This window comes from Gracilinanus agilis, chromosome 5 (assembly GCF_016433145.1).
Source record: "Gracilinanus agilis isolate LMUSP501 chromosome 5, AgileGrace, whole genome shotgun sequence".
Taxonomy (NCBI): domain Eukaryota; kingdom Metazoa; phylum Chordata; class Mammalia; order Didelphimorphia; family Didelphidae; genus Gracilinanus; species Gracilinanus agilis.
Window position 1 is genome coordinate 86,912,939 of NC_058134.1, and position 23,769 is coordinate 86,936,707.

The following is a 23,769-nucleotide window of genomic DNA, read 5'->3' on the forward strand; positions in this document are numbered from 1 at the left end:
GTGTAAAGCACTTTACAAATATATTGTCAACTAATAATTCCCATTTTAGTTGTATCATGTTTTGCATGTGAGCCTGAGAAGTTTGCCCAAGGTTACACAATTAGTAAGTTTATAGAGCTTTAAATGCTAGGTGGAGGAGTTTGTATTATTCTAGAAGCTATAGAGAGCCTCCCACTGAAGATTTTTGAATAGGGGAGTGACTTAGTCAGATCTCTTCCTTTGAAAGATTATTTTATTAGCTGTTTGGAGAATGGGTTATAGAGGTAGAAGACTGAAAGCTGGCAGACCAGTTAGGAAGCTAGAATAATGGTTTAGGAGGGAGGTGATGAGGGCTTGAACTAGGGTGTTGGTCATGTGAGTAGAACAAAGGAGATGAACAAGAGACATGTCATTGACTTAGCATTTGGATATTGGGAGTGAGAGAAAAAAGTGTAGATGACTATTAGATCTATTTGTCCAGCCCTAACCTCTCTCCTGACCTCCAGGCTCATATCTCTCAAGCTGCCTTAGTCACCTTGAACTGAATAGCCCATTAAATTTAACATGAGCATGACCAAATGACCATGACCCTCAGTAGTTAGAGAATCACTGTCCTCCCAGTCACATAGGCTCACATCCTTCACAACCTTTGTGCCAACTTCTCACTTTCTTACATTCAACTTACCTCCCATATCCAATCTGTCAAGTTCTGATATTTCTACCTTTGTTACATTTTTTGTAGATCCCCCCCTTCTTCTCTTATGTTATCCTCTTGATGCAGGTCCTCATCTTATGCCTGGACTATTGTAGTAGTCTTCCCCACTCCAGTCACCTGTCAAATCTCTTATAAGCATAGCTGTGACCATACCCTCCCCTTCTACCCCATTCATTCGTTTTCATAGACTCTCTGTTACCTCTAGGATAAGATATGAAATACTTTGGCTTTTTTTTTTTCCTACCCTTCCAGTCTTCTTATATCTTACTCCACTTCATATACTCTCTGATCCAGTGGTGCTAGTCTCTCTGCTTTTCCTCAAACACTATATAGACTTCATCTCTCAAATCCAAGCATTTTCACTGGCTGTTGTTCATGCCTGGATTATTTTTCCTCCTCATCTCTGCCTTCTAGTTTCTTTGGCTTCCTTCAAAACTTAGACTTTTTTTTTAAACCCTTGTACTTCGGTGTATTGTCTCATAGGTGGAAGATTGGTAAGGGTGGGCAGTGGGGGTCAAGTGACTTGCCCAGGGTCACACAGCTGGGAAGTGGCTGAGGCCGGGTTTGAACCTAGGACCTCCTGTCTCTAGGCCTGACTCTCACTCCACTGAGCTACCCAGCTGCCCCCACTTAGACTTTTATCTTCTGCAAGAATTCTTTCCCAGCCTTCCTTAATCTTAGTGCCTCCCCCCCACTCCCCCACTTCCCCTAATTTCTCTTCTGTGTATCTTGTTTGTACATAATTGTTTGCATGTTGCATGTCTTCTTCATTAGACTATAGGCTGCTTAAGAGGTGCCTGGCATATTGTAGGAGATTAATAAGTGCTGACTGACTTTGAGGTAGGTACCTGGATGACTGGAAGTGTAAGGATGATTCAAGGCTGATGTTGGATTGCAGCCTCTCAGACCTCTTGTGGGAGATGGGCAGTCTTCAGATCAGCAGCTGTTAAGCTCTCACTGGAGGTTGGAGAATCAGATCCTTACAGAGGGAACACATTGCAATGGCTTCGCCGAGGAAAGCTGTTATAATCTCTCTCAACCTGATGGTTTGTTTGGGAGAAGGTGTACTTCCACTAGAAAGGATGTTACTGGCAAACAGGATGTGATTCCCTGACAAGGATATATATGGAAATCAACAGGATTCCCAATAAGGAAGATTCCCCCAACACCAACTGTCAATTCTTGGTGTGAAGGAAGGATTCTATCAAGGGTAAGAGATGTTGTGGCCTATTCAACTGTATAATCCAAAGGCTATTAAAACAGTAAAATAACTTCTTTTAATTAATCAGGGAAGGTATATTGAATATAGGATTGAAAGGTTGGGTAAGAAGGATGAAGGAATCTTTGTTAACTAATCAAGATGGACCAAAGGTTGGCCTCACCCCCAAAAGGGCTAGACCTCTTCACTGTGTATCTCTCTCTGCCTAACTTCTGCCCTAAGTAATAAACTAAATAAATGAACAAGGTTAGCAGGATGATATCAGATGTTGATTTAAGATCTTCTGAAGTGATTTGGTGATGTTAATCTTGGTTTCTGTTAATACGATTTATAACTGCAACAGAGATCACACTAATATGGGGACTGACTGACACAGCTAGAATCTGTAAAGCAGGAATAGGTTAAAGGTGCTCCTGGTATGGATCTGCTAGGGTTCAATGGAGAGTCTTGCCCAGACCTCCCACCACCCTTTGACCCAAAACCCAGAATGAGCTTCCTCTGCCTGGGGATCACCCCCTTATATAGTCCAGTTCCAACTGCCCCCCAACTGCCTTCAGTTTCTTGGGGTTCCAAAGTCTGAACCCTCATTTGCTTCTCTCTTGCAATAAAGCTTATAGTAGTAGTATTCTTGCACAAATAGGGAGCTTGAAGGAAGTGTCATTTAATGGGGAAGAATATGAGTTATTTTAGCATAGATCACAAAAACTTTATGTATATTGGTGGGGATATGAAAAACCCCTGAATGAAGAAGAATTGGAAGGAAGGAAGATAGGACTGAAGAATGACACAGTTGATCCCAAATGAGAGATCTAGAGTGTTGGTGTTAGGGACAGAACTTATTAGAGTGGGTTAGGAGTAGAAAGAGAGGAGTGAATATTTGGGATGCTGCAGTGTAAAAAAAGGTAAAAGAGAGTCTTTGAAGAATCTGTGTTACAAGCTAGAGATTAGATAGAAGCAAGATGAAAAGTGAAAACAGAGTTTACTACACAGAAGGACTGTAAACCAAATGCTAGGACTTGTTAAAGGCTGACTACTAAAGATTCATAACAGGCACTTAGCTTAACATATTTAGTACTTTAAAATTTCAGCCCTCATTCCTGTTGTCAGAAAATAGATTGTCTCCTGTTAAGTCCATTGAACAATGACTTAACAGTTTTACTCTATAGAGTTTGTACCCCAAAGTTTTCATTTTAATAAAGTTAGGTAATTTATTTAGATTTTGTAATGCTCTGCAGAGGACAAAGAAAGAGGAAGGTGGGGAAGTAATAGAGAGTGGGGGGAGGGTTGGGAACAGAGGCTATAACTTTATTGGGAGTCCTCCTTTTACTATTAACAATGAAGAGGAAACTCTGAAGCATCCAGTAATTGACAAGGCAGTGAACCCCTGTGCCTTTCTTGAGAAAACTAAGCTGTGCTGAAAATGGTGCTGCATTCTCTGGTGAGAGTATACAGTGGTACTGGACTGAGAATGGAGTAAATCCTTTTTTGGTGTTTCCTTCAGGAGCCACCTTTTATACACTAATGTTGCATATCTTCATGTTGTCATTCTGTAGTAAGTTAAAGGCTGGCGACTAAAGATTCATTATAAGCTCTTAACATATTTATTTTTTTAAAATTTGAGCCCTCATTCCTGGTTGCAGAAAATGGATTGCCTGCTGCAAGTCTTATTGCTTTCACCTTTTTACTTCTATCTGAACTAGGAAGGGGAGAGTTAAAAAAAATGTGCAGCTGAAGACAGTATCACAGGGTTTTGTTTGAGTATGTTGTCAGTATCTTAGTGGGTATTATAGTGGGTGTTGGGAATATTTATTGGTGGAAACCAGAGTGGTAAATTTTTTGCAGTTTGATATGTGAGTAACTAGGTCAAGTACTGATACTGTTATTTCTTAGAAAGGATGTTTTTGCTTGCCTTTGATCCTAACTACTTCCTTGTGGTTAATTATTTTAATGCCTTATAAAAAATGAAATTATATACTATGAGCCAGTAACCTTGAAACTTCTTTTCCCCCCATTTCCTCTCCCCACAAACCCCAAACCCTACTGTATGACAAAAATTATACCACACAAATTGAAATTTGTTCTGGGCAACCTTTTTAGATTGGGGATATTGATACTGATAACATTATTATTTCTTATGAAAAGAATATCTGTACTATTATCAGCACAGGAAGGGAAGTGGTACAAAACTTCTCATTAACATGGTCTGATCCTAGAATTTGTTGTGCTAAAATTTCAGAATTAGTTTCACTAATGATGTGTTGTTTTTTTTTTTATTTTAAAAATCTGTTTATTTCTATGACCACGTTACTAAACTGTATCAGGTCATTCTTCAAATGGCTACTACAAATTTTACTCACTTGCTTCATAAATACAAATTATTTCAAGCTGCATTTTCAAATCATATACATTTACTTATACATTTCTTTTATCACTTTTTTATACAAAAAAGGTTTTTGTTGTGTTTTTTTTTGTAGAACTGATCTAAATTTCCATAGAAAACATTTAAATTCTACATTTTAAAATTCCTTTTATTGGCCAGAAGTCTCCAAGGGAGGTGAGGAAATAAGGTAGGGAGGGAAGTGAGGTAGAGTAAGAGGGGGTATAAGACTGTAAAACAAAATTCCAGAGTATGTACAACTAGTCAAATACTTCTTTATTAAAGACTGATAACTGCCATCAAAAGGGCAGCATATTAAAAACCATTTCGTCCCCCCCCAACAAAAACCTTTTTCACAAGGACCACATTCTTATAGCATTTTTATCTATAAAACAGTAGACAACATTTTTCATAATCTGTTCACTTAAAAAAAGACATTTCTACACCTTAGAGATGTTTATTATAATGCAATCTATATACTGTGCTTTTAGAGAGACAACAGCTTAGAAAAGGTTTATCATGGTGGACTTATTTACAAAGTTTACTCTTTAAGGTTAGCAATAAATAATCTTGATTTTGGAAGAGATGTTACTCATGCTTAACTGAAAAGATGAATGTATACTCTCTCAAAGTATGTACATAGTAATATCTCCTTCATAGCACTCCTATCAATAGCATAAAGATAATTTTCTCTAACATTCTTCATATTCAGTCTTGCTTTTGGAGCATACATCCTTCCATTTTTACAACTTCTGGCCATCCTTCATGTTTGTTTGTATCCTTATTGTTCTTTATGTGCTGTTCAAAGGGGCTTTTTGTCTTAATACCTTTTCCACCACAGAAGACTCAATTGTCTCTAAAATCAATGTTAACAATAGCTGCACTTGCCTTATTAGTGAGTTTGGTTGCTCCATCATCAAAGGTTCCCATTAAAACTATGGTTCCATCTGGAATAGACTTAAGGAATTCAATAAATGGTGCCACACTCTCCTCCCCACATATCAAAGTATTTGGTGTGTAATGCTTCTCCTGTTTTTCCATTTACCAATGCAACATTGATTCCTCTTCCAAAATTATTCTTTACACCACTCATTAAAATATTGTCTTCCACACAAATTTTGGGGCTAATGTCATTCGCTGCTCCACTTGCCATTTTGAAGGCAAAATGTTTTTCTGAACAAGCTTTTGAAATCCCACATTTATATCTGGGAGGTTTTGTATAAAGCTATCTGCAATGCTGACTTTGCAAATAAATTTCCCAAGTTTGAATCTAGCTTTATTTCAAATACTTGAGATATAACATAACATGTCAGTAGAAATACTGCAACAGCAACCACCAACTTTACAGCACCTGCCATCCTCATGTTTGCGTTTTCAATCTATGGCACTATTTCATTGAAGAAGCATCCAGCGCCAGCCGCCTCACGAGTCTGTCTGCCTGCCAAGCCAGACTGTTGCTTGTATCTGGTCCCTGCCTGAGGCCGTTCAGTGTCACAGACCTACTCTTAGCCCTCATCCTCCACCTCCCCAGGTCCCTCTTGCTTCCCTTCTACCCTGGCATATGGACCAAGATATAAGTTTTGACAAGTCAATTTAGTTTTACAAATAGCTAGTTTATTAGCTTAGGGTAAATAAAATCATTCTCTGAATAAGTAATGGTGAAGGAAACAAGCATTTATTATGCTCATATTGTGTACCAGGCACTAAGTGTTTTACAAATGTTACCTCAATTTGATCCTCCTCCTCGTTAAAATAACTAACACACACTTAATATGTGCCAGGCACTGTGCTAAGTACTTTATAGTTACTATCTTGTTTGAGAATTCATAAGAACTCTGGGAGGTAGGTGCCATTATTATCATTCCTAATTACAGATGAGGAAACTGAGGCAGAGTCACACAGCTAATAAGTCACATAGGGGTCACACAGTGAATTAAGATTGAACTCAGATTTAAATTCAGAACTTCCTAATTTTAAAGCTGACACTATTTGCTGGGCTGCTGTTCAAAGCCTACAATCAACATTTACAACCTATGTGAACAAATTGCTTGCCTTCTTTGGACCTCAGTTTTCTCATCTGTAAAATAATATGGTTGGATGAGATGATTTCTTTAAGTCTTTTCCAGCTCAACATTTATGATTGATTCTATGATCCCAGTTCATAATGACATAAGCAGCTAATATAACATGTTTTACTTGTAAAGTTGCAAAGCACTTTATTTACATTATTTTATTTATCAGAGGATTCGTTTTTGAGTTGTTTTTTTTTTACCAGACTAATATTCTTTAGTTCTTTCACCTAACTTACTTAAGCATAGAACTCATACCTTCTTAAATTTATCAGTGGTATAGTAGTTTAATAATATAAATTTTGTTACAAGGAAAAATTAGTTAATAAATCACTTAGCTTAAAGTTTTAAACAATTAGTAAATAAAAGATGCTATCAGCAAAGCCACCTAGAACAAAGCTTTTTCATATTGGTTTAAAGTTTATTTGGATTTTTAAGTTATATATAACAATTCTTGCCAGCAATATGCTTTTATCTCAGAAATATGACCCCAAACTTAATTTATACATTAGACCAGATAGGACACTGAAAAAAGGAAAAAAGTGGAGTGTTAGAAAAAAAACTGAGCCCAAATGGTCCCTTTAGTACAAATTTCACTTGTTTTTCTTACTTGATCTTTTTTCCCCCTTAAATAGTATAGGAAGATGAGAGCACTATGTTTGGTGCTTAGTGCGATTTTTAACTTTGTCTCAGCTCTTCCAAAAAATAGGGGAAAGAATCTGAACAGCCCTTGCTCTTACTAAAGCTCTTTCTCCATAGGATTTCATGGTGTATTCAGAATATGCCAAATTGCTTAACAGACTGACCTATTGAAGAAAAATTTTACATCATGCTTCCATTTGTTTTCTTTTTAGCTCAGACGGTTAAAAATGACATTAATAAGGTCAAGATCAACCATTATCTTTGTCTTTTATGGCAGTGACTTATAAGATGAACTCTGTCTTTAAAATATATGCCTTTCTCTTGTGGAGCATTGAAGGACCATGGATGGCAACATAAATCTTTTATTACTTTTAGAAAAATAACTAAAAGCTTATGTTTTCACTGACAGTTTAATTATCATTTTGTAATAGAGACAGCACAGTTAAAGTTGAAATTGGTTTTCCTTTTTCATTTCCAGAGCTGTTACTATAATTGTGTCCATTTTTGCCTCTTATTACATTTCTGTAGCAACTTTTTAAATGGCTTTACTCTGACTTTTTTCTTCCATTTTGTCTCATGTAACAATTGCTAGGTAAATCTTCGTAAAATGGCCCTTTTGTCCTGTTGTAACTCCTGCTTTTAAATCTATTCTGGTGAACAATTAGCCTCTCAGATCAGTCCCAAGCTCCTTGCTCAGGAATTCACAATCTTCTCCCACTGACCTTTTCTCCCTTCATCAGTCTTTATCTCCATCATCTAGGACATAATTACTTTTACTTTTATTTTTGGAAGTGTAGAGCTGAGGGCACGGAGGGAAGCATGGAGTCACTATAGGCAGTTTGTTTTCTCTGTGCCTGGGCAGTGAAGGAAAAAGAAGGCAAAGGGATACATAGTGGTTAGGAACTCCCTTTTAAGAAGTTAGGAACTCAGGCGAGGTGGAAATAGCCAGGATCAAAAATTAAACAGAAAGGAGTACATTGCAGTTAGAAATATAAATAAAATTTTATTAAATTACTACTTTGTGCCTTTTTTGAAGCATTAATCCCAGAATTTGGGACCTTTCATAGAAATGATTGTCTTCATTGCTGAACTTGGTGGCTTGACTTTTAAAGGCCATTCAATTAAGAGGCCATTCAATTAAAACTGAGGCTTTAGTTGGACAGGTCTTTTCACTGTTTCTAATATTCAATTATTTCATCTTTGAATTGTTCTTTCTTATGATATTGTTAGATCTTTGAGAACAAGGACTATATTATTCATTCCTTCAGCATGTATCAGTCAAGGACCATGCTAAGCATGGTAATGATGCAGTTTAGGTATTTTTCATTGAGCTTATACTTTAATGATATTTTATAGTTATTTTGAGTAATATGGGCACATATACTTTCAAAAGAATTTTAAAAATTTTGATGTAGTGATAAATGAATAGACTAATAGTTGCTTCTTTTATTATTGCTAAGATTTTTTGTGGGAAATGCCTTTTTTTTTTAAAACAGTAAAGTATTGGAACCATCTGTTTTTAAAGAATGGGAATTTTCATTCTCCTTGTGTTAATAATGTAATTGATCTAAGCATATTAACTCACTAGCTTTTGTTGCTGCTGAGAAATAAGGTGCTACTATTTCACAGTTTATCTTTCATTAAGATACTACTCTTGTATTTTTTATATCAGAATTATTCATACTTAGAAACTGAATACAATCCATATTCTACATGTATAAATTCATTAAATCTTTTTCAAAACTGATTTTTAGAAGTTTCCTTTCTTTTTTAAAAGAGCTATAAGATTTTTTTCAATTATTTATTTATTTAATTTGGGGTCTTTTTCCATGTCTACATGATTCATATTCTTTCTCTCCCCTCCTCCCTCTCCCCTTCCATAGCCAACCAGCAATTTAACTAGATTTTACATGTATCAAGACCTATTTCCATATTATTGATATTTGCGATAGAGTGATCATTTAGAGTCTGCATCCCCAATCATATCTCCATTGAACCATGTGATCAAGGAAATGTTTTTTCTTCTGTGTTTCTACTTCCACCGTTCTTTCTCTGGATGTGGGTAGTGTTTTTTCTCATAAGTCCCCAAGAATTGTCTGTATCATTGCATTGCTGCTAGTAGAGAAGTCCATTACATTTGATTGCACCACAGTGTATCAGCCTCTATGTACAATGTTCTTCTGGCTCTGCTCCTTTCACTCTGCATCAATTCCTGGAGGTTGTTCCAGTTCACATGGAATTCCTCCAGTTTATTATTCCTTTGAGCACAATAATATTCCATCACCAGCAGATATCACAATTTGTTTAGCCATTCACCAATCGAAGGGCATCCCCTCATTTTCCAATTTTTTGCCACCACAAAGAGTGCAGCTATAAATATTTTTGTACAAGCATTTTTCCTTATTATCTCTTTGAGGTACAGACCCAGCGGTGGTATGGCTAGATCAAAGGGCAGGCAGTCAGTTAAAGACCTTTGGGCATAGTTCCAAATTGCCTTCCAGAATGGTTGGATCAATTCACAACTCCACCAGCAGTGCATTAATGTCCCAATTTTGCCACATCCCCTCCAACATTTATTACTTTCCTTTGCTGTCATATTAGCCAATCTGCGAGGTGTGATGTGGTACCTCAGAGTTGTTTTGATTTGCATTTCTCTAATCTAGAGATTTAGAACACTTTCTCATGTGCTTATTGATAGTTTTGATTTATCTGAAAACTGCCTATTCATGTCCCTTGCCCATTTATCAATCAAGCAATGGCTTGATTTTTTTTTTGTACAATTGATTTATAGTTCCTTATATATTTGAGAAACTAGACCTTTGTCAGAGGTTTTTGTTATAAAGATTTCTTCCCAATTTGTTGCTTCCCTTCTAATTTTGGATGCATTGGTTTTGTTTGTACAAACTCTTTTTCAATTTAATGTAATCAAAATGACTCATTTTACATTTTGTGATATTCTCTATTTCTAGCTTGGTCTTAAATTCTTTTCTTTCCCATAGATCTGACAGGTATACTCTTCTATGTTCGCCTAATTTATTTATGCTTTCCTTCTTTATATTTAAGTCATTTACCCATAGAAGTTTCCTTTTTACTCATTGACACTCTTTAATGGGATAGTGCCTATGGTTCTGACTGAAGTTGTATAGAAGAATTTCTGCTCCTGTTCCTGCCCAGCATTTCCCAGGGTGCAGAGTCTTTGAGGCTGCCATCCATCTCATCCACTTGAAACAGCTGGGATGATTTTGGTGTATTGCTTTGCATTTCAATGACTTTGCTCCTGTATTAAGACTGTGGATAATAGACTGTCAGCATTCAACCTTAGTAATCTGTTTGTAGTGTATCATTTGTCTACTTTTTTTTTCTTATGAGGAAAAACATTAAAGATGATATCTTAATAAACTACTGAGCCTTTTTTGTTTGAATTACTTGTGAATTAAATAAAAATTTTAATGGCCTCTTTTCCCTTTTGGTTTGAGATAAAAGTGTGTAATATATTATTGACTGAATATGTGTCAAAGATTGAGAATATAATATTACATTTTTATGCCAAGTGATCTGATTGTAGTTAGGAAGTTGTGATGCTTTAATAACCAAAAGGCGGGGTCATGCAGTTTATACAGATTGGCTAGTTAATTTTTAGTACTGACTGATAAGCATCTTAACAGAAACTCCACTTACAAAAGTTTTTTAAAAAGTCTTTTAACTATAAGATGGGAAAATGGGAAGTATTATGGTTGGACTAGATCTTTAAGGTTTAGATGGCAGAAATCGATTAACTCGATTTTGAAATAAAATAGACCCAAGTCAGGACGACTTTTATGGTGGTTTATTCACAATTAGGAATGTTGAAGGTAGGGAAATTGAGAGAAACTCTGGCCCCGACCAGAGGCCCAAACCATGTAGGGATTCAGAGGCCCCAGCAGAGGGGTACAGAGGTTAATTAAACAAGGCTTCTAGCCACAAGGCCTCCTCTAAGAAGAGAGACCTCCCTGAGGCTAGAGCCTCCAGAAATGCCAGGGGAAGAGAAAGAAAGTTGGCCTAACTTACCCACGTGACAGTTCAAAGGGAAGCAGTCTAAGATCTCACCAGAGCTCCTTCAACACCAAGTTCAAAGTGCCAGCAGCACAGGAAGTTACCATCACATTTAAAAGATAACATCTTTCATCACTTCCTGCATCCACCTCCAGTTTCACTTGGACAAATGGCAGCCTCAACACTGTTTTTGTTTTTGATTGTCACTTACTATCACATGTGGGTCACAGACCTCCCCCTCCCCACTTAATTCTAAGTTAGGTGGGGTGACATTATTCCTGGTAGCTAAAGTCTAAAGAATGAATGAGGGTAAGCTAATTCCATTTACACATAACTGAGTTGAATTTACTTTTTCATTTTAATGCTTGTAAAAGATTTTGCAGGGTTTTATGAATAATTCTTATTCATATGGAGAGACAACCAGTACTTTGTAAACCATTGAGAACCAACTTGTTTAGGTTTCAAGATCCTTTTTAGGGAAAAAAATATCTGTGATATTATTCAAAGTTTAATAGTCACTGTACAAAAGAGTCTTCTGCAATTAAGTTCTTATTTAAGCGTACCTACATAATTGTCTACTCTTTATACCTCTAATGATTTCAGACAAAATCATTTGGATCATTCATAACACTTTGTTGTGACTGATGTTACTAGATCTTTTGTCTAAAATTCTGTAATGATGTGGGGGAAAGTGCAAGGGTTTGATTAGGAGAAATAATAGCTCCCAAGGGGTCACAGTTGGTCTAAATTCCTTTTCTAACAGTAAGTACTTGTGTGACCTTGAGCAAGTTATTTAACCATTCTGGGCAGCAGATTTGTAATCCCCCCAAATAGAAATTTTGGATTAGATGATGATTGAGATCTTTTCCAGTTCGAAGTTTTAGATCCTGTGATTCATGAAGAGAAACCTTGTTTTATCCTTTACTTCCCCCAGGGTTCCTGGCACTGTGACTTGCTTGTAGTTTATACTTAAACAAGAATCTTTCAATAAACATAAGTGAATTAATGAATGAAGTCAAAGATTGCTTAATGTGTTTTTTGTTGTTTTTGTGGTTCTGTGGTTTAACATCAGGTACAATTTTTAAATTTTATTTTTGGTGTGAGATTTTCAACTTGTGTTAAAAACTTATGCCATGATATTTTACTATGGTTCAGAATAGAGTACCATTTTTTAGGTTTGTTTTTTGAAAGAATTCAGTGGTGGAAGTGAACCTGGAACATAGTGTTATGGTAATAAAGTGATTGGTACATTTTTCATAGTTCAGACAGTCAAGTTGAGTCATTCACTAAAGTATTATTATTTTTTTTAATCATAGTATTCCAATATTAGAAGGGAAATAAGACTCCTTTAGACAATTTTTCCCACAAGTAGTCATCTGGCTTCTTGAAGGATTTCAGAAATAAGGAAGAACTCATGAGATGCCTCCCTAGGCAGACTTTTGGAAAACTCTGATTGGTGGGAAGATCAATCCGAAACCTGTTTCTCTGTAACTTCCACTCATTGTTCTTGATTCTGTCTTTTGAGGCCAAATAAAACAAGTCTAGCCCTTCTTCTACGTGACAGCCCTTAAATACATGGAGATATGGATGACACATTCCTTGTCCCTAAAGTAGTTTCCAAATTAAACATTCCTGGTTCTTTGAACTGATCTCTGTATGGCATGGCTTCAGGTCTTCATGATATTGCTCTTCTGTATATCTGTCCCCTACCTTGCTGTTGTCCAGCATAAAATTGGATGCCCAGAGTTAAGCAAGATACTTGAGATGAGGGCAAAGTGCAACTGCTCTATCACCTTCCTTGTTGTGAGTCTGAGGCTTATGTTCTGCAGCTCTTGATGCAACATAAGATTTCACAGAGAAGATGCATGGCATATTAGATGGGGGATGGACATGGTGTCAGGAACACCTGCGTTGAAGTTTTCCTTCTGATATAAACTCAGTTTGTAGAACTGAGTAAGTCACTTCTCTCTTGTCTTTGGCACCTTTCTAACATAGTAAATTATAGAAAAATTGCTGATATGCCTTGGCATTGGTGAGTTTCCTTACTAAGAGTTCTCCATACCAAAGAAATCACATTATTTAAAAAAAATTACTTTTGGGTGATCCTATGTCAGTGATGAGCAACCTTTTGAGCTTGGTATGTCAAAATTCACCAAAAAAACGAGCATAACTCAAGTGGTGTGTCACTTTGAGAAATTTTGTGATATTTATAGTTTAAATAACAAAAATGTATAATTATAATATATAACTGTATTTAAGAAACCAAAATAGGTAAATTAATATAGGTAGAATTGTCGTCTATAGTGCACAGTGTCTACACTACACTACAGCAAATGTTTCATCCTCGGCATGTGGCCCCATACCATGTGTCATCAAAATGGCTACGTGTGTCAGTGCTGACACCTGTGTCATGGGTTTGCCATCACCATCCTATGTCATGAGATTAACTTGTATTGAATTTACAGTTTACTCCACATCCTTTTCACATGAATTCTTTTCTCATTTCATTAATCCTTGTCTTGTACCAGTAAAATTGACTATGAACTCAAGCATAGGGTCTTATATTTATCTCTATTACATTTTATCTTACTAGGTTTGACCCAGCATTCTATTCTGTTGAAATCTTTTAGGATGTGATTTCTATCATCTAGTGTCTTATGCCCCTCTTCAATTCTTATTATCTGTAAAGTTGATAATAATGTAATTTGTTTTCTTCCAGAGCAGAGCATTCATCTAGAGACTTAACTTTATGTCATACTATATCTATTAATGAGCACTCATTGGTTTTAATATTTTAACCAGTCATAAACCTAACAATCTTTATTATTTGTACATCTCATGTCTTTTCATTTAAGACTGAGAAATTTAGGCACATGCCTTGCTAGAATCCAGGTATACAACTTAAATAGCATCTACCTTATCTTACCACTCCAGTAATTTTGGTGTCAGGAAAGGAAATAGTTTTGTATGACTTGTTTGTGATGTACCCTTGCTAGCTCTAAATAATCATCAGTTCCTTTTTTTAGGTGCTCACAAACCATCCTTTTGATAACCACTTCTAGAACTTATAAAGAATCATTGTCAATCCTACTGATCTTTGGATTAAAAGATCTACATTTTTTCTTTCTCTTTTTGAAAATCAGTATGGTATTTTCCAGTCTCTTGTTAAGTGACTTCTCTCATATTCTATTTTTTTTTACTATCTCCTAATTTAGGATCCACATGTAAAAACTCTGTTATTCTGGTATATAGTTCACTTGAGCCTGATGTTTTAAATTCATTGTGGGTAATGCTTTCTTACAATGTCATATTGAGTTTCAATTCCATGTTAGCCATTTTTGTTTTATCATTCCCAGGCTTTTTGGTAGAGGAAACTGTGCAAAAAAGGAGTTGAGTAGTTTCTTCCTCTTGGTATGTTATCATTGGCCTGTCTGGACCCAGGCTGTGGTCTTGTTCCCTCTCCTCTTCCCTTAAAGGCTTTTTGGTTGTCTTTAATAATCATTGTAAACCTTTACTTGTATTAGACTTAAGCCTTCCAAAGAATCTTACAGGACCATACCCTCACTGTTGTACATTTCCTTTGCTCTCTGTTCTTTTTTTCCATCTCTGTATATATCTTTCAAAACCTTAGTTGGTAGATGAGTTCCTTATTTAACCACAATCACTTTAGATCCATCTGCTCCTTTCCTTCCTAATTGACATAAATTAGGATTGTAACAACAGGAAGTCATGATGATCTCTCACCTGTCTTGAATTGATTTCCCTTGCACAAGTGTTCATCAATAAGATCTTACTTATCTTTGAGTCAAACTGAATTTTTTGAAATTTGATTTTCCAAATTTTAAGATATATAACAGTTGTTGCCTTTTATTTCCTTCTCATCTTTTATGATCTGTAAAGTGCCATGGTCATTTTCAGGATATTATATTTTTCTATTGACCATTGTACTTTCTGAATCCAGCTATTCCCATCAAATCTCTGATTACCATCACTAAAATCAGCCCCTCATCAGAGTTTTTCAAGAGATTGTAGGTTGTACTTTGGATAATCATCTGCTTCCAATTATTTTCATTCTATTTTAAACTATTTCTCATATTTTCTCTTGTTTCCCCCTTCTTTTGTCCTTTGCTTATTATCCCCTTTTCTTTGCCTTCTGCACTCCTTCTGTCTTCTCTATGCAGTAACTCTGTATTTATCTTAGAGACTGTACCTCTACTCTCTGCCCCATCCTGCCAAGACTTCTGCCTATTGCATTAGCTATCCAAATTCTTTCCTAACTAATTAGAACTTAAAAGTGATTGCAAATTCCCTTGAGTAATTTGTGTAAGGAATGTTTCCAGGGACTTCTCCATCTACCCACTAAGCTGTTTCATTTAACCCTTTCAATCAGCGAGCATTGATTAAACACTGTGTTTTTAAACAATGTTCCAGACACTATCCTAGGTGTTGTGGATATCAAAACAAATTAAAAAAAAAAAAAAAGGAAACTTTGTGCTATTAAAGAGTTTACATTTTATCCATATTTCATTTTTAAGTTTCTGCTCTTATTTGTAATAGAGTTACTCTTCTTTTTGGTAATCTCTAGGTTGCACTAATTTTTTATACTGTTTGTTTTCTTTGTCCCTCCTGCTTTTGTTCTTGAATTGGGGCTTTGTGATAGGGCCAAACTCCACCTCCTGGTTGGCTTTTGGGTGGAGAAGTTGGCCCTGTTTGGTCTCTTCCTGGGACCTCTGGGTTCTTGATTGACTTCCATTTACTGAAGTTACTATCTAGCTTCCTTTCTCCCAATCTTTGAGGTTCAGAGCCATGGACATTCAGGTACATTGAGTATTAGGGACCTTGGAACCTCTGGGTACCTGGGCTGGCTTAGTGCAAACATGGCTTCCTCTTTTGGGAGCTTTCCTAGAGATTTCTGAAAATTTCCAAATTCCTGTAACTTCAGAGGTCTTTGTTGGGAAGCCTTCCTGACTACCTTGAGACTTTCACATGTGACCCCTCTTTCTCTAGATGTTTCCTCGAAGGCTCTGTATCATTTTGGCTCTGTTTGGGTTGAGTTTGGGAGACTATAGACATATTTGCCTGTGCATGCTAGTTTTGCTTCATCCTCCTTTCCTTTTGTTCTTGGGCTTCTGACTGATTTGTGCAATTTTGGGTGGAAGAAGTCACTTATTGTAGTTTCTCATGGGATTTCTTGATTATTATTCATTCTGGTAAAAATTTCAGGTATTTGATGAGTGTTAGGTATGTGGGAGCGAGCTGGTCTGCCTCCATTCAGATAACCTTCTTGGCTGGAAGTCAGTTTGTTCAATTTGAGAGAAAAAAAATATGGGTTTAGTTAGGACCCTATTGTCTGTTACAGGAAGTGTGCTGTTTTTTAGATGAAAGGGGGAAGCTCTGGTAATGTTACACTTAATAGACTATTTATGTTTGGTCTATTACCATCCTCTCAGTTTTTCCTTGGCACTCGACCTACATTAAGTGTCTTCATAATGGGAGTGGCTAATAGAAATCTTTAATATATTGGCAGTTGACTTGAAATTTACATGATCTCTGGAAGAGGAACAATGATTAGTTCTGTATGAGTTCTCAGAAGTAGGATATATATTTTTCCTAGACCATGGATGTACAATTTAAATGAGAACATAACATTCATTCAGTATTAAGAATGAGGTCAGAAATGTTATAACTTCAGTGTAAGTCAAGTCAGCAAGCACTTGCTATGTGTATTGCACCTGTGCTAAGCACTTAATATACAAAGAAAGGCAAAAAGAATTCCTATTCACAAGAAACTTAAAATCTAATGGAGGAGACAGAATGCAAATAAATATATACAAAATATATATATGTATGTATATATATATGATGAAATAAGGAAAAGCACTAGCCTGAGAGGAGACCAAGAAAGGCTTCTTGCAGAAGGTAAGATTTAGTTGAAATTTAAAGGAGACCAGGAGATGGAAATGAGAAGGGAGAAAATTCTAAGTATGGGAAACAGTGAAAATGCATGGATGGAGTAGAGTGACTTGTGTGAGCTACAGTAAAGATGCCATTGTCACTGGATTGAAGAGTATGTGAAAGAGAGCACAAAGAGTCTACTTAAAACTAGTAGGACAATCTGTCTTTAGCATTCCCATCTTAAACTTTTGTGACTTCAAACATTCTCATGATTTTATTAATAACTTAATTTTTATGTTAGTGTTGGCAACCTGGCACATTCACAATTAAATGCAATAGAGAAAAAAAATGAGAGGCAGAATTCTAGCACATTTATAGCCACAAAAAAAGAGAAAAAATACAGACAGTTTTGGCTTTATGTAAATTCACATTAGATAAATTTGTCTTTTGAAATCTGCATTCTAAAAAAACTTGTCAGCTATGTACAGTATTATGTGCCCTCTCCATTGCTGCTCTTGCAGCCTCCCATCCCCACCAAAAAACAAACAAACAAACAAAAAATCCTCCTAGTAAAAGTAGATGAGAAGTGCCCAGAGGAGATCTTTATGCCACTCCTCCCATCTGTCCATGTGTTAGTTTTCCATCTTTCAATGGGTACCTGGTCCCTTGTCCTCTCTTGTCTATGTCTAGTCTCCACGTCTGGTCCTTCCTGTCCTGTGCATCTTCTTCTAAGTACATCCAGGCCCCTGCATAGCTACCCCATTCTCCTTGCCTTCCTGCTATGTCCTTGAATCTTTTAAGTAGCCTCTTCCTTCTGTCTCTCCCCCCCTCTTCCTTCCCCATGTCTGGAGGCAAATTTACATTATATAGCTTTAAGTAGAGGTCTTCAGAGGGGTCCACTTTTATATGAAAGATCCACTTAGATAAAGCTGTATTTATAAAACTACAGAAATTGCTAAAGTAATCTCTCAAGCACATGATATGGGAATTGAAAAAAAATGGAAGAGTGGCCAAGTTTGTGGATAAATGAGAAGGTGGTTCTCCACCCCCCACCCACCCCCTGTCTTTCCTAAGCCTCCTCCATTACAGGAACAAGCATTGAGGAAAACCCTGCCAGGCTGGGCTGGTGTTCTCTGCTCAGATTAGGGACCACAAAGTCATCCTGAGCATGTGCTTTTCATCAGGGAACAGTTTAACTAAATGGAGATTAGAGATGACAGGTTGCCCCTTTTCCTTTTTTCCTGGTGTTCTGTTCTGACATTACCACCCCTGCCCCTCCCTGCCCTGTCCAACTTGCTTCTCCTCTCCCCTGCATTTTATGGGTTATTTCATGGTTATTGTGTTAGAAAAAGTTCATATTTTCAGAACTAATGCTTTGTTATAAAGAACTGCATACAGAAAAGTATATTTTCAGCAATCTCTGGTGAAAGAGTGTAGTTTTTGATCATGGGAATCTAATCCCTTATTTTCCATAGCTTCAGGTTATTTTTTACTTTCCTCTGACATTTTCTAGAACTGTTATCCCCATGAATTGAGAATTGGCTGTAAATAGCAATACTTGGAATACTACGAATGTGTGCTAGTTGTTGCAGGTATTAAAAATATTTACTAAATAAAGTTGAGCTGCTTAGAATCCCTCTTTCAAGGAAAATATTTCAGAAAGGATTGAAAGGCTGGCAGAAAATAACAGGAAGAATGGGGTAGGCATAGCATCCTGCCTTTTTATATTCCTTTATATAGTGCCCAGCATAGTATATCCTACAGTTAATTTTTTAAAATATGGTTACAATTTAGCCCCATTTCTGTCAATTTGATTAGACCTTTGAAATTCTGTTATATTGTCATGTATCATTTATTTTTAAAAACCTTTTTTATTGTTGACTTTTTGTTTTTACATTCTGTTCTCAACTTTTTCATCCAAAATTGGAACAGAGCTCCTTTCTTTCTCTCTCCCACTCTGATAGTCAGGCAGAATGCTCAAGGTGCTGTTCCTGTCCAAAGTAGGCTATCTTTACATAGAATGTAACCCTGGTTGTTGTGAAACAAGCTGGAATATGGTGTAACCACAGGCATATGACCTCCAGGCTTCATTTTCTTTGTAAAATGGAGTACTGTGGGCCCCTTAAAGTCCTAGGGTATGACTTAAGGTATGTGAAGCAATGCAGATTTTTTGTTTATTTATTTGTTTATCTTTTCAGATGGACTTTAATTCTTTAATATTTGAGTATGTTTTTATCATTGTGGATACTGCCTTCACTTTCAAGGAAATCTTTGTGAATTGCTATGTCTAAAATCATTAGTTGGTGGCTAGTCCTGTATGCTTAAATGTTAGTTCATAATAATCATAGATTCTTCCATCTAATCTAAACATTTGGATGTTTGTCCTTTGTGTATTTTTGTAATTGTCCCCAATTAGCAGCCACAGTATCAGTGATGTCTATTAAAAAATCAGAACTAGTTCTTCATTTCAGATTACAGTTGAAAAGACATTTTGGCTCTGCCAGCTCAGTGTGGCAGTAGCAAAATTCTTGAATTATATACTTTTTCTTACAATATTAAGGTGTGGTTAGTACCTAGTATAAAGAATTTAAAGCTATATTATAAAACCTTTAAATGTGTTTTAAACATTTAAAACTTTTGCATTTATTCCAAATTTTGAGATGTATAATTTGTGAATGTACTTACTTTCTGTTTTGCACATGTAATCTTTTCCTTTCTCTTTTGTGTTAGGATTGTCTGCTCTAAATTTCTTATTTTAGAATCCAAGCATGTGACCTATGAATATATGCATTTTTCTCAAGCAGGCTTATGATTTAAAGAAATGAATTTAAAATTGAGTAGCATATTTCCTTTCTTTACATTTTACATATGATCTACTTTTTTTTGCATGTGTGGAGAGAGCTCCTTTTTTTTGTTTTGGTCATTTGTAATTGTCATTGTATAGTTTATGAAACTAGAGGAGCAGGGGTTCTTAAGATGGGATCATTATATGTCCAGGAATTCAATTTATAGATTTCTGGGGGTCTATGAGCTGGAAAAGAAAAGAAACATATCTTTTATTTTCATTAACCTCTTACTGAAATTCAACATTTCTTTAAATTATGAATTTAAAAAATTATTCAGAGTGATCTCTAGGTTTCATCACACTACTAAAGGGGTCTATAGCACAACAAAATTTAAGAATTCCTGAACTAAAAGATGGACTTAGTAGTTCCACAGCTAAAAATATGTTGTTTAAACTTTTTTCTTATTAAAAATTCTAGCAAATTTTCTGTGAAGCAGCTTCTTTTCTATAGGATGACTTTTTTTTTCATGATCTTCATGATTTCTCCCTGAGAGATGCGTATTGAAAGTAATTTTCTGAATCTATCTTCCTAAGTTTTATATATATTGGATAGAAGCTAGGAAATGTCACAGATTGACACACAGACATGATATAGTATGAAGTTTAGTTCGTTTAATAATTTCTCCCCCCCTTTCCTTTATTCATGTTTCTCTTTTGAGAAAAAATGTTTATTTAAAATATGCTTCACCTTTTTTTGAGTTCCAAATTCTGTTCTTTCTTCATTTTCCTCCCTCCTTTTCTGCCCTATCCACTGAGAAGGTAAGGACAGTGATATCAGTTATACATTTGAAGTCATGCAAAACATTTCTGTATTAACTATATCTCAAAAAAGCAAGAAAAATAAAGCAAGAACATTATATGGCAGTTTGTATACAGAGTTCATCAGTTCTCTGGAGATAGATAGCATTTTTTCATCATGACTTCTTTGGAATTGTATTGGATCATTGTTTTGATAAGAGTAGCCAAGTCTTTCACAGTGGATCACCATTATAGCATTGCAGTTACTGTGCACAATGATCTTCTGCTTGTCCTCACTTCATTTTGCAGATAAGTTTAATTGATATTGCCATGTTTTTCTGAAACCACCCCCTCATCATTTTAATAGCACAATAGTACTCTATCACAATCATATGCCATAATTTGTTCAGCCATTCTGCAATTGATGAGCATCCCCTCTTTTTTTAATTCTCCATCAGAACAAAAAGAGCTGTTATTTTCTTGTACATATAGGCCCTTTTCCTTTGATTTCTTTGGTGTAGAGCAGTGGTTCCCAAACTTTTTTGGCCTAATGCCCCCTTTCTGGAAAAAATATTACTTAGCGCCCCTGGAAATTAATTTTTTTTTAAATTTTAATAGCAATTAATAGGAAAGATAAATGCACTTGTGGTCATCACCGCTTCCCTGGATCTCTGCAGCACCCACCAGGGGGAAGTAGTGCCCACTTTGGGAATCACTGGTGTAGAGCCTTAGTATTGCTATTGCTACTTGAAAGAATATGCACAGTTTTATATCCTCTGGGTTCTATATTGTTTTGCAGAATAGTCATACCAATTCACAATTCCACCAGTAGTTCATTAGGTTACGTATTTTCCTTCATCCTCTTTAGCATTTGTCATTTCTGATAGGTGTGAAGCACACAGAGTAGTTTTAATTTGCATTTCTCTGCTCAACATTGATTGTTTTCTTCTTCTGAAAACTGTCAGTTCATATCTTTTGACTATCAATTGAGAAATGGCTCTTATTTTTACAAATTTGACTAAATTCCTTATATATTTGAGAGATGAGATCTTCATCAGAGAAATTTACCCTTAAATTTTTTTTATATTACTTCATTGTATAAGTACCTTTTGACAAAATGTAGTCTCCCTGATTATCTCCTTTAATTAGATTTGTTTCTGCTTTTGCTTGGTCTGTGATCATGATTGCTACCCCCACCTTTTTTACCTCACATGAAGCATAATAGATTCTGCATCAGCCCTTTGTTTTAACTTGATATGTGTCTTTCTGTTTCAAGACTGTGTCTTGTAAGCAACATACTATTGGATTCTGGTTTCCAATCTATCCTTCTGTCTGCCTCTGTTCTGTGGTTTAGCTCATCCCATTCACATTCACAGTTATGATCACTTAACTCTGCATTTTTTATTTTATGTATTTATATTTTAAAAGCTAGTGTGTATTTAGACAACTTAAATATAGTTCCAACAGAAATACTCCAACAAAATCAGCTTTGGTCTCATAATGTGTTCCCACATTCAGACACTGGGATCATCCAAGTCCTTTGATATTTTTTTTAAAGACTATTGGTACACATTTTTCTTATCTGCAATGCAATCTACAATCTCTTGTGGACACATTAACTTTTCTGCATCTTATGCCAGGAATTTCAAACCCAAATTCATCTTTCATGGCCATTATAATTTCTACTTGGTTCAAACTATCAAAGCCCAAGTCTTTCATAAAATGGAAAGATATTGAAAACTTTTCTGGATCAATCTTATATATTTTCAAGACATAGAAAGCAGTATCCTTAATGCTCTCCATTCCATTTGTTTGTTTATCCTCTCTTTTTATCTTGTTCCTTCTCAAAAGTTTGTTTTTCTTCTGATTGCTGTCTCCCTTGCTCTGCCTTCCCTCTTATAATCTTCTCCCCTCATATCTCTTTTCTCCTTTTCCTCCTATCTTCCTGTTGGGTAATATGCAGTTCTAGTTCTGTACTCAAGCCAATACATGTGTATATTCATTCTTTCATCTTTGAACCAATTCCAATGAGATTGAGATTGAAGCATTGCTTCTCCCACCCCCATTTTCTTCTCCACCATAAAAGCTCTCCCTTGTTCCCCTCCTTTATATTAGAAAATATACCCTATTCTCTCTCTCTCTTCCCCCTTCATCCAGTGATCCCTCTTTCTTATCTATACATTCTTTTTCTGGAGATCATCTCAACATAGTTGACTTAATCTTGCTCTCTTGTCTATTCAGATTCCTTCTAAATGTCCTAATAATGATAAAATTCTTAGGAGTTGTAACATCTTCCTATCTAGGAATATAAACAGTTTAACTCCGTTGAGTCTCTTATGATTATTTTTTCACATTTACCTTTTTATGCTTCTCTTGAGTCTTCTCAGATGTAAAATTTCCTATTCAACTCTGGCCTTTTCATCAGGAATCCTTGGAAGCTTTCTATTTCATTGAATGTCCATTTTTACACACCTCTGCCCCCCATAACACTTATTTTTGGTTGTAATCCTGGATCTTTTGTCCTCTAGAATATCATATTCCACTCCTTTTGTGTAGAAATTGCTAAATCTTGTGTGATCATTACTGTTGTAATGGTAGAATATTGATCTTGTATTGATTTTAGCCAGTTGACATCAATTGGTATAGATACGACTACAGCTGTTAGGGCCTAGCTGATTCTTTCAGTAGATGAAACTGGTAGGAGACAAAATACTATAAAACCTGTTTATTTAAACTATAAGAAGCAGGGGCAGGATACAGGATTTAGAAATAGGTTAGGATAGGAGTTGTCAAATCTGTCCCTAAACTAATCAATACTAAATAAAACCCAGAACCCCACTGTCCTGCAAAGGGCTTCTTGCCTGATGAAAATCAGACATGACTTAACTCCCTTACTATCTATTAAATATATCTAGCTTACTAAACTAAGCTAATTATAATTCTTCTAAAACCCCTTTAGTTATATAATAGATTTACAGCTTGACTGTATCTCTGTATCTGCCCCAGAGATTCCACTCAACTCCTGACAGGTTACACAGATGCTGCTCTCTGTTATTCTCTATTGCCCTCTGGTATTCTAAGGAGCAGCTTCACCACTCTCTCTTTAGTTGAAATGCTCTCAATTTCTTCTCAGATAGAAGGTGTTTATCAAAGGCTATGTACCACCAAATCTTCCAGGATTGTTCAGAGCCAACACCCTAGACACTTACTCTCCAGGAGCAAGCTCTTGGATGTGTCAGTTTTTCCCAACCACTCTTT

The 23,769-nt window shown here is 35.9% G+C and overlaps 1 protein-coding gene and 1 pseudogene across 2 annotated transcripts in view; one reads left to right on the forward strand and one right to left on the reverse strand.

The window, feature by feature from the left end:
- ESYT2 (extended synaptotagmin 2) overlaps positions 1-23,769 on the forward strand; it is a 110,135-nt gene that overhangs the window by 11,259 nt on the left and 75,107 nt on the right. The gene's annotated exons all lie outside the window — the stretch shown is intronic.
- On the reverse strand, positions 4,999-5,654 carry LOC123250532 (annotated as a pseudogene).